Source organism: Notothenia rossii (assembly GCF_949606895.1).
Source record: "Notothenia rossii genome assembly, chromosome: 4".
NCBI lineage: Eukaryota > Metazoa > Chordata > Actinopteri > Perciformes > Nototheniidae > Notothenia > Notothenia rossii.
In genome coordinates, this window is record NC_136902.1 from 11,795,659 (window position 1) to 11,804,340 (window position 8,682).

The 8,682-nt window shown below is 38.8% G+C and overlaps 1 long non-coding RNA gene across 1 annotated transcript; it reads left to right on the plus strand.

The window, feature by feature from the left end:
- The first annotated feature begins 4,733 nt into the window (after positions 1-4,733).
- On the plus strand, positions 4,734-8,495 carry LOC307036183. Its single transcript, XR_013807294.1, has 3 exons — positions 4,734-7,254; positions 7,342-7,496; positions 7,699-8,495. It is a non-coding gene; the product is annotated as an uncharacterized lncRNA (long non-coding RNA).
- The last annotated feature ends 187 nt before the right edge of the window (positions 8,496-8,682 follow it).

Below are 8,682 nucleotides of genomic sequence, written 5' to 3' on the forward strand. Positions count from 1 at the left end.
AAAGCATATAACTCTGTCCACACAGAATTAAATCCTGTGTTCCTCCGGTACTTTTCTTTGATTTATCCATAGTTCGCTCATCGAGCCGGGGGTCAGGTTATTCACCCGCAGGAAAAGGCACTCGCGCGGGACCGTAGCAGGATGTGACGCATATTTTAGTTGACCTAATTAAAACCGTTTTGTTTTTTATTTATGTGTCACAGTATCACCTCAAAATACAAGATACAAAACATTTTCAACCATGCAACAAAATATAAATAGTCCTACAAATACTTTTATTTGATTTCCTTCTTATTTTTTGTCTAAGCTCAAGGGAGCCAGAGCAGAGGGCTTAAAGGGCCGCATGCAGCCCGTGGGCCGCGGGTTGCCAACCCCTGGTCTAAGGTCACAGCCAGATTTTCTTTTCCTTCCTCAAACTCAACTCCCTCAGCATCCTCAGCTGCGCTGTCAGTTTCATTAGCTCCTTTTTCCGGCAGTATGTCGTCATCACTGCCACTAACATCATCTTCACTCGAGTCAGATGGTATTTCCTCCACTATCTTGTAGGCCTTTCTATCACGGTCTGCTTTTGAGCACTACAAAATATAAAGATATACAAAAGACCAAGTACTGTGTCCCTCACGGACCCTGTCCTGACAGCTGTGGGTTGAAGAAGAAATATTACTATATACATACAGTACACCAAGTTAAGCTTAAACTCAAGTTTCAAGATACATCCCACAAATGCAGCATCACATGATGCAATAGGTGTTAGGTACAGATATTTTTTTGTTATTGCGATTTAATTGAGGTTGATCTATGAAGTCTAGGTGTTTTGTTGTCTTGCCTATATAATTGACTCCATACTTTATGTGTAAGGAATAGTTTGATAAATATTAACATGTTGTGCTGTAACGTTAAATGAATTTAACTTTGATTCAAAAACCTAAGTTTATTCACCGTATGTTCATTATGGGACAGTGTCGTATCTAAATGCAGTTCTTGAGTATAAAGTTTAAATATGCTGCATGACTTTTTTGCATGAGTTGCTTCGAAGTTTAACCCTATGGTCAGGGATTGCTTTAGGTAGACCACAATATTAATGATATCAACCTCTCGTACAATATATGGACATGAGCCAAATCATTTTGATGTAATCGACCTACTGCCCAACGCTACAATGTAAGACCCTTTCTGTGTGTAAACCAAATCACATAGGAGTTTTATTTTGTGATTTATCAAATGTAAAGTAAGCCTGCTGTTGCTTTACATTTTTGTGTGAAAAAGATATAACCATATAGTAACCACATGTCTGTTCAGGAATGAAAGACTGTATTTTTCTAAACGTTTAATATTTATTTATATCCGAGTACCTAAGGATATACACATACCCAAGTATCCCATTTTCCTTTCATATTTATGAAGTTGTAGGTGAAATTGTTATTTAGATTAAGCTATTGTTGTTATTATTATTTACCTATTGGAACAATCATTATTCCCAAAAATGCAAGAAGTGCAATTAGGTGTTTTGAGATATTGTTGAAGCATGACTTGTCAACAAGTTACCGACAATAATTTTTTAGGAAAATATCAGAAAACGCTCTTGACTTTTATAAATATAAAAGCTGCAAATCTCAGAGAACAAATGTCACTGTGTGTGCTGTGTGCTCTGCATGTGTGACCATTAAAGAGGGTTTCATCCCTCCGATTCTATCTATCTATTTTATTACCTGGCCCCTCCGTGGTGGTAGCCTTCATGGGGGGGGGGGGGGGGGTCTTCAGCACCTCCACCTGCACGGTGCTTGTCTCTGGCACCTGGCTCTCTGTGGTCCCTGCCTCCTCCCAGTTGTTTTCTGGTTCAGATGGGTCACAGGGTGTGAGGTTCAGCGTGACTGTCTCTTCCTCAGGATCTTCCGCAACCCCCTGGCCAGTGGAGTCCTGTGTCCAACCTGTGCAAGTTAAACAAATGTTGGTCTTGACTTGCTTAAGACAAAGAGGTTAACTCATATATCTAGAAATAAGAAATACAGCGTGCTTAAGGTATGTTTCCAGACAGGGTCAAAAATATACTCGTCATGTCATAAGACTGTGTGCAGTCAAAGTTAATAGCAGAGAAATAGTGGTATTTATCCAGTCAACCATTTATGGTTTTGTTTTTGCGATATTATTCTTCCGATTTGTGTCTACATTCTACATGTGATGTGACATGTCAATTTGTCGGTAGATAACATATAGACGTGTGCATGTATGTTCCCTTACATTATTTACATCCGCACATTTTGTTCAGCATTTATGAGACTGACGCAAATGTGTTTTGCATAAGTGCAATCAAATAAGTAGCAAGTCGCTTTGGATAAAAACATAAATGTAATGTAAAGGGACCTCTGGATGCACTGGATAAGTGCTTTTGTTTACAACCTGAGAAACATGACCTTAATACAGAACTGCCAAACTGAATATGTGGTCAACTGGGATCGTCTTCATGTATTGTGCTCTTACCATTAACCTCAAAATATGTCTCCCTTTTGGGCGTTGATAAAGGAAACCGTTTAGGAACGGTTTGCTAAAAGGAAATTGCTTAAGGGATGGCTCAAGCTTAAACATACATTTCAGTCATCAAACCTAACTACCTTGACATTAACAACTTTACAACTTTCAATTTGTATACAATGAATGCGTAAGTGGTAGCACAATACCCCAAAATGGTTTTTCAAATTCACGTAAACTTGCCTAACTATTTCCAGATAAATAACAGTTAAATGTCCACAAGTCCCCTCTGCAGAGTAAGCCATGTCTCATTAGGCTACATACTCAGTGTTTAAAAATGTATTTATTGTATGTAGTTTGCTAAAATAATAAACAGTCAAACGTTGTCCATAACCCTAAATATTTTGCAATTACTTTCAACTTTTGTAATACTTTGCAGCTAAAAATAGTGACAGTTAACAGGTAGAAAGGATGTGTGTTAGTTGTCTCACAAAAATATAGTTTGCCAAACCCCAATAAATGGCTCGAATGACTGCTTTCTGGCTGTATCAAAGGATAAATACTGGATCAAGTTGTTGTCCCACAAGATTTGGATGGATTGAAAACGGTCGTTGTAAGTTGTTGTTAACTTAACTGACTTTATTAAATGAGTTGATCCAAACTCATTCCATATAACTGTGTTGGTTATAAGGAAATGTTAAGCTCTCCATTGATACAAACATTTTGTGTACACAATACTGTGAACTGTGAAGATATAGTGCAAGCATCTCACCTTCACAAAGGTACTCATAAAAAGTGTCTATCTTGTCAAGGTAATCCTGGGCATAGGCGGTCAGTGTGCAGCGAGGGGTTAGGATTTCACATTTGACGTCCTTCTTCCTGGTCTCCTTGCCAAGAAGCAGCACTGGTTTAACGCCAATGGCATGGAGTTTCTCAAGCTGTAATGACAAAATAATATATTTACTGTTTAAAGAAATGGAAAGGAAACATCAACAACAACTATATAACTACAACTATAACATCACTGATGACAGCATCTAGTTGTATGCCCTTCATAGACCTAGATGCTGAGTTAAGCTTTTGCAGAATCATGTATTTACCAGGAAGGGTTACACAGTAGAAGTAGAAAATATTTTATAGACAAACACAAAATACAAATAAATCAGTATCCTGAGTACCAGTTCAAACCCTGATAATCTTAAAGTACAATAAGATACAAATGTGTGACCACTCAACAATTAACAGTTAACACTTACAATGACTATTGCATAATTAAAAATGTAACACAATCCAAGCATAGCTTGACACTGTTGAAATTGCGTGCTACGATGTAAAACGTTCCCGTATGTTGTGGCTGCAGTCGTAAGAGTAATATAGAGTAGTAACATACAATTATGTAGTCTTATTAAAGGTGGGGTAGGTACGTTTGAAAAACTGGCTCGAGATACACTTTTTGTTATATTCCATGGAATGCTCTTAACATCCCGATAGCAATGAATATATTAAGTGCTTTGACAAAAAATCCATAAAAAAATGTCATCTGTGGAAGCCGTAATACTGTAAAAAGCACGACAAATCATCTGAGCCGGCCCGGCTAAAGTAACTGGATGGCCTACCTGCCTGTCAGCCTTCCATCTGTGCACAAACTTATCTCGTGCCCTCATTGGTCATGTGCGCGTTTAAATAAATTCAATAATACAGCTTCCAGCTTCCCGAGACACGAAGAGGAGACACGAACAATTCTTCCACTTGAAATGTATTTAAACTGTGTCAGAGAGATGTTTAATTGGTTCATTTTAATTGGGGATTATGGGTAGTGTAGTGTCTTCGGCCATCCTAAACTCGATGATGCTCGAAATGTCCCTTATAGGCCTACGTCTGTTTCCGATTATTTTTATTTTGAAATTCAGTTCCTGAAGGACGGCAAAAAAGCCAGAGATTATAGAATTAAACAAATAAATAAAAACAAGGATAATTGTGTGTTATTGTTGACTAAATAACAGTGTGTTATTTTGAAAAGAATAACAAATTAGAAGGAAAAATGAGCCCCATTTATTTTCCTCACAGACAGCAACAAAAGTCCGAAATGATACGATTTTAAATAAAAGCAATAATCGTGGCTTGATATTGAGTAAGAACATGTTTTTATGAACCACACAGCTTCCGGTCTTCCTATAACACGTAATGCCGTGAGACTACCAACAGAAATACATTGTTTTCAAAATCGTGCTGTGCAACACGAAAGAAAGGGGAAAGACTACCAATAGAAATACATTGCTTTTAAAATCGTGCTGTGCAACACGAAAAAAAGGGGAAAATCGTGTTGGTGAACACGAATCAATAGATTAAAAATCGTGTTGGTGAACATGAAATGCCGTGAGACTGGGTTGACTGGCCGTATCAAAGCCGTGATTGGTCAGATGTTGATTCGTTGCAATGGTGTCGGGTTACAGACGTGCTCCCTTGTCACCTCTCACTCTCGCGGGGGGTGCACGGAGAACTGTGCGGAGAACTGCGCACAGCAGCTGAGGCCCTCTGGGCGGGGCCCCATGCAGCCTGCGTGATTGGCCTGTAGGGAGGGGCAGCCCATACTTGGTTATGTGATTAATTTGCTATAATTTGATCAATCGCAAGGTCAAAATAGACCAAAATGAGAAAACGATCTTTTTGCCGTAATGTACTTAAACAGTAACTTCATCATTTTGATTGTTGGCTATTAATTGTACTAGTTTGTTGTCTGTTCTTGTACGTAGTGAATACTAAAGAAGACCATTGTCTCTGTGTTAGCTGATTATTTTGTAGAATTCTGTTGAGTATTAAACAATTGCGTGAGTGTGAGGGTATTAAAATAAATTGGTCAGTAAGTCAGAGATGTGCAACTATATTTAACTTTTTGTTTTAACATTTTTTTTTATAAATGATTATGGGAAGTGCCCTTTTTCTCACTTGAGCATCCGACCCCCAAAATGTCTGTGCACGTCCCTGGCAAGCGTTAACTTTGGATTTGAAGGCAGTTAATGGTCAAATCGCTGTCAGTGCTGTTAAAGAACCGAGACGAAAAGGTGTCAGTATGTAACAGTTTTTTATTTCCTGTCATGAACTTAAAGGTGGGGTAGGTAAGTTAGAGAAACCGGCTCGAGATACACTTTTTGTTATATTCCATTGAATGCTCTAAAAACATCCCGATAGCAATGAATATCTGAAGTGCTTTGACAAAAAATCCATACAAAAATTTCATCTGTGGAAGCTGAGTACTGTAAAAAGCACGACCAATCATTTTAGCCGGGCCGGCTAAAATAACTGGATGGCCTACCTGCCTGTCAGCCTTCCATCTGTGCACAAACTTATCTCGTGCCCTCATTGGTCGTGTGCGCATTCGTGTGTGTTGGAGTAGGGCTGCACGATTTTGGGAAAAAATCAAATTGGGAATTTTTTTTGACAAATATTGCGATTGCGATTCGAATTGCGATATTTGTTTTTAAGCGACCCAACGGAAGTTTATTGTAAAAAGCGGCCATAACTCCGGCTAGGAAGTTCGTATCAACATGCTCCCGTCTTTAGCACCCCCGCAGCCTGAGCTACGAGTGAAATAACTAAACTTACATGAAACTTCCGTTGGGTTGCTTTAAAGTCAAGCTTCAGTTTAAGATTCACCCCGTAATAGATGTAAAACATGTGATGGAGCATTACTAACCTGACTCAGATGGTTTGTTTCACCAAACCATCTAGGAAAGCTCCATTGGAAGCCATTTGGAAAGGGCAGGCACTTTCAAAAATACTTGGCAGGTGATTGGATCAATCTGTCTATCACCTTCTATAATGGGCCACTTCTTATTGGTTAACAATGGCTGGTACATGTGGAGCACAGCACTTCTGATTGGTGTGGATGACTGACACACAAGAAGAAAAAAAAAAAAGGTTAAAAAATCGCGATTTCGATTTAAAATCGATTAATCATTCAGCCCTATGTTGGAGGAGGGGCTCTGTAAGGAAGTGGCAGATTTTTATCCGGCTGTGTATTTTCAAATTCCAGCGCACTCCAGCTGGTTTCTCCAAAATTACCTACCCCACCTTTAATCAAGCACAAGACAAGTATTTCACAACACAAGTAGAAGCGAAGAAATAGATAAATATTACAGAGATGATAAATGCATCTGCTCAACAAAACAAACAAAAACAACTTTGATCAACTTGTAGATGTATAAATATTGAGTACTGTACACAGACAAAACTCTTCAAATTTCCAAAGCAGAACTTGCTCGGTAGAGCTTGGGCAAGCCGCCATTAGCTCCAATCTGCAGGCCATTAAAATGTAGACATTTTAAATATATGCTATTCACTTGTAACGACCAACTATCTAAAATAGTTGTGTTAATTAAACGCACAAGGGGTTCTTGAATGAAATTATATTATAAAAAGGTAAACAGAAATAATAAACGGATAATCTGCTTTTTCCACAAAATACTCCCCACGGAAATGCATTAACTACAGTCATATGCATACATTCCCAAAACAAACAAAGACAGGTTTTCTGCGTTATTCAAATGTGTTCACAGTTTTTTGAGCCAAACAAAACAAACAAAACCTAACAAAAAGTTACAGATCGTAACAAAAGGCATCAAAAGATCGTCCAAAAGGTTGCCCAAGAAAAGAAAAGGTTGCTAGAGGACATCCACAAGTACAACCAGCAACCTGATGGTGACCCTATTGACACCAACACGGTTGTGGAGAAACTCTCAACCAAATCTGCAGAGAGCATGATCTGGCCTTGGCAGGAACCCAACAGAGGTGCTGTATAAAGATTTGACTTCTAATCTACAAAACTGTAGTCATAAAATGTGTTCATTAATGTAAAATGTTTATATTCATTCTCAGACGGTGTGGACATTCTCACTAAGAAGGGGCTGTTTGACCAGAAGCAAAGCAGATCTTTGTGAAGGAGATGATGCAGCACTGTCAGTACCTCAGGGACTCTGTATCAAAGGTCCAGACACTGATGGCCCCAGTTTCATTGATCACACAGACAGGAAGTAAGTGAACCACATGGATTTATTCACTTTAAAATACATAAGTCAATGTTTTTCAAACCAGCAAAGGCAAACACACTTTAAAGAAGATTTTATCCATCTGTTTGTTTTTATTTGAGTCTGACTGCATTCTAGTCTTTCTTGACCTAAATACGTTTTCTCTGAATGATTTTCACAATGTATATGTTTGCTATACAACTTGTAGGCTATCCGAATGGAATCACAGAGGAGGGGTACAAGGGCCTTATGTGTCTTCTAAGGAGAAATCTGCATGACCTCAGACTCAAACAGCAGAAGGCGCCTACAGAGGAATTCTGGAACCCAGTCCTAGGCTGGTGGAGGAGGAGGACGAGGAAAGAAGAAAAAGACTGGCAAAGTGACAACAGCTCAGATGAGGAAGATGACGCAGAAGAAGGGACTTGACTTGTGGAAAGTTACTTGGTGCCCTTATGCAGTTCTATAGTTAAAGCGGACATATTATGCTTATTTTCAGGTTCATATTGTGTACATATATCTGCCTTTACTGTTCTTCATTTTCACAGCTCCCTTCAGCCATTCTGACTTAATAATCAGATTTCAGCTAGCTGACTGTTTTAAGTGAATAAAAAGGTAGTAAAGTGACACCAAACACAAAGCAGTCTAACAACTAACCCGCGGTGTTTAGCTAGCTGACAGGCACAACACTAGCACGCTAACACAGCTAGCTAACATGTAGATGTTTCTGTCTGGATTTGATTAAGTGTGCAATTTTTACGTTAAAGCTGACATATTAAGCTTATTTGAGTTTGAAATGAGTGCTTCTACTGTGACATGTTTCCATGCTTTAATGTTGAAAAATTACTTTTTTTCTCAAATGACCTGTGCTGCAGCACCTCTTTTCTTTACTTTGTCATGTGCATTATCATATATTGTAACCTGTGTCTTGCTACATATGCTCTTTTATCTTACCAAAATAGTAATAAACTTGATTTTGTACATAACTGATGTCTGTAAATATTTACTGATACCCACTTGATATGTTATTACATTATAGAGTTGTCTTCACACATCAAATAATTAGCTTGAACTGAGGTTATAGTCATACCATCCCTCCCTACAGGCCGATCATGCAGGCTGCATGGGGCATCACATTGCGCAGGGGGCCTCGCACAGGGGGCCTCGGCTTATGAGCTCGGCTTGTGCGCAGTTC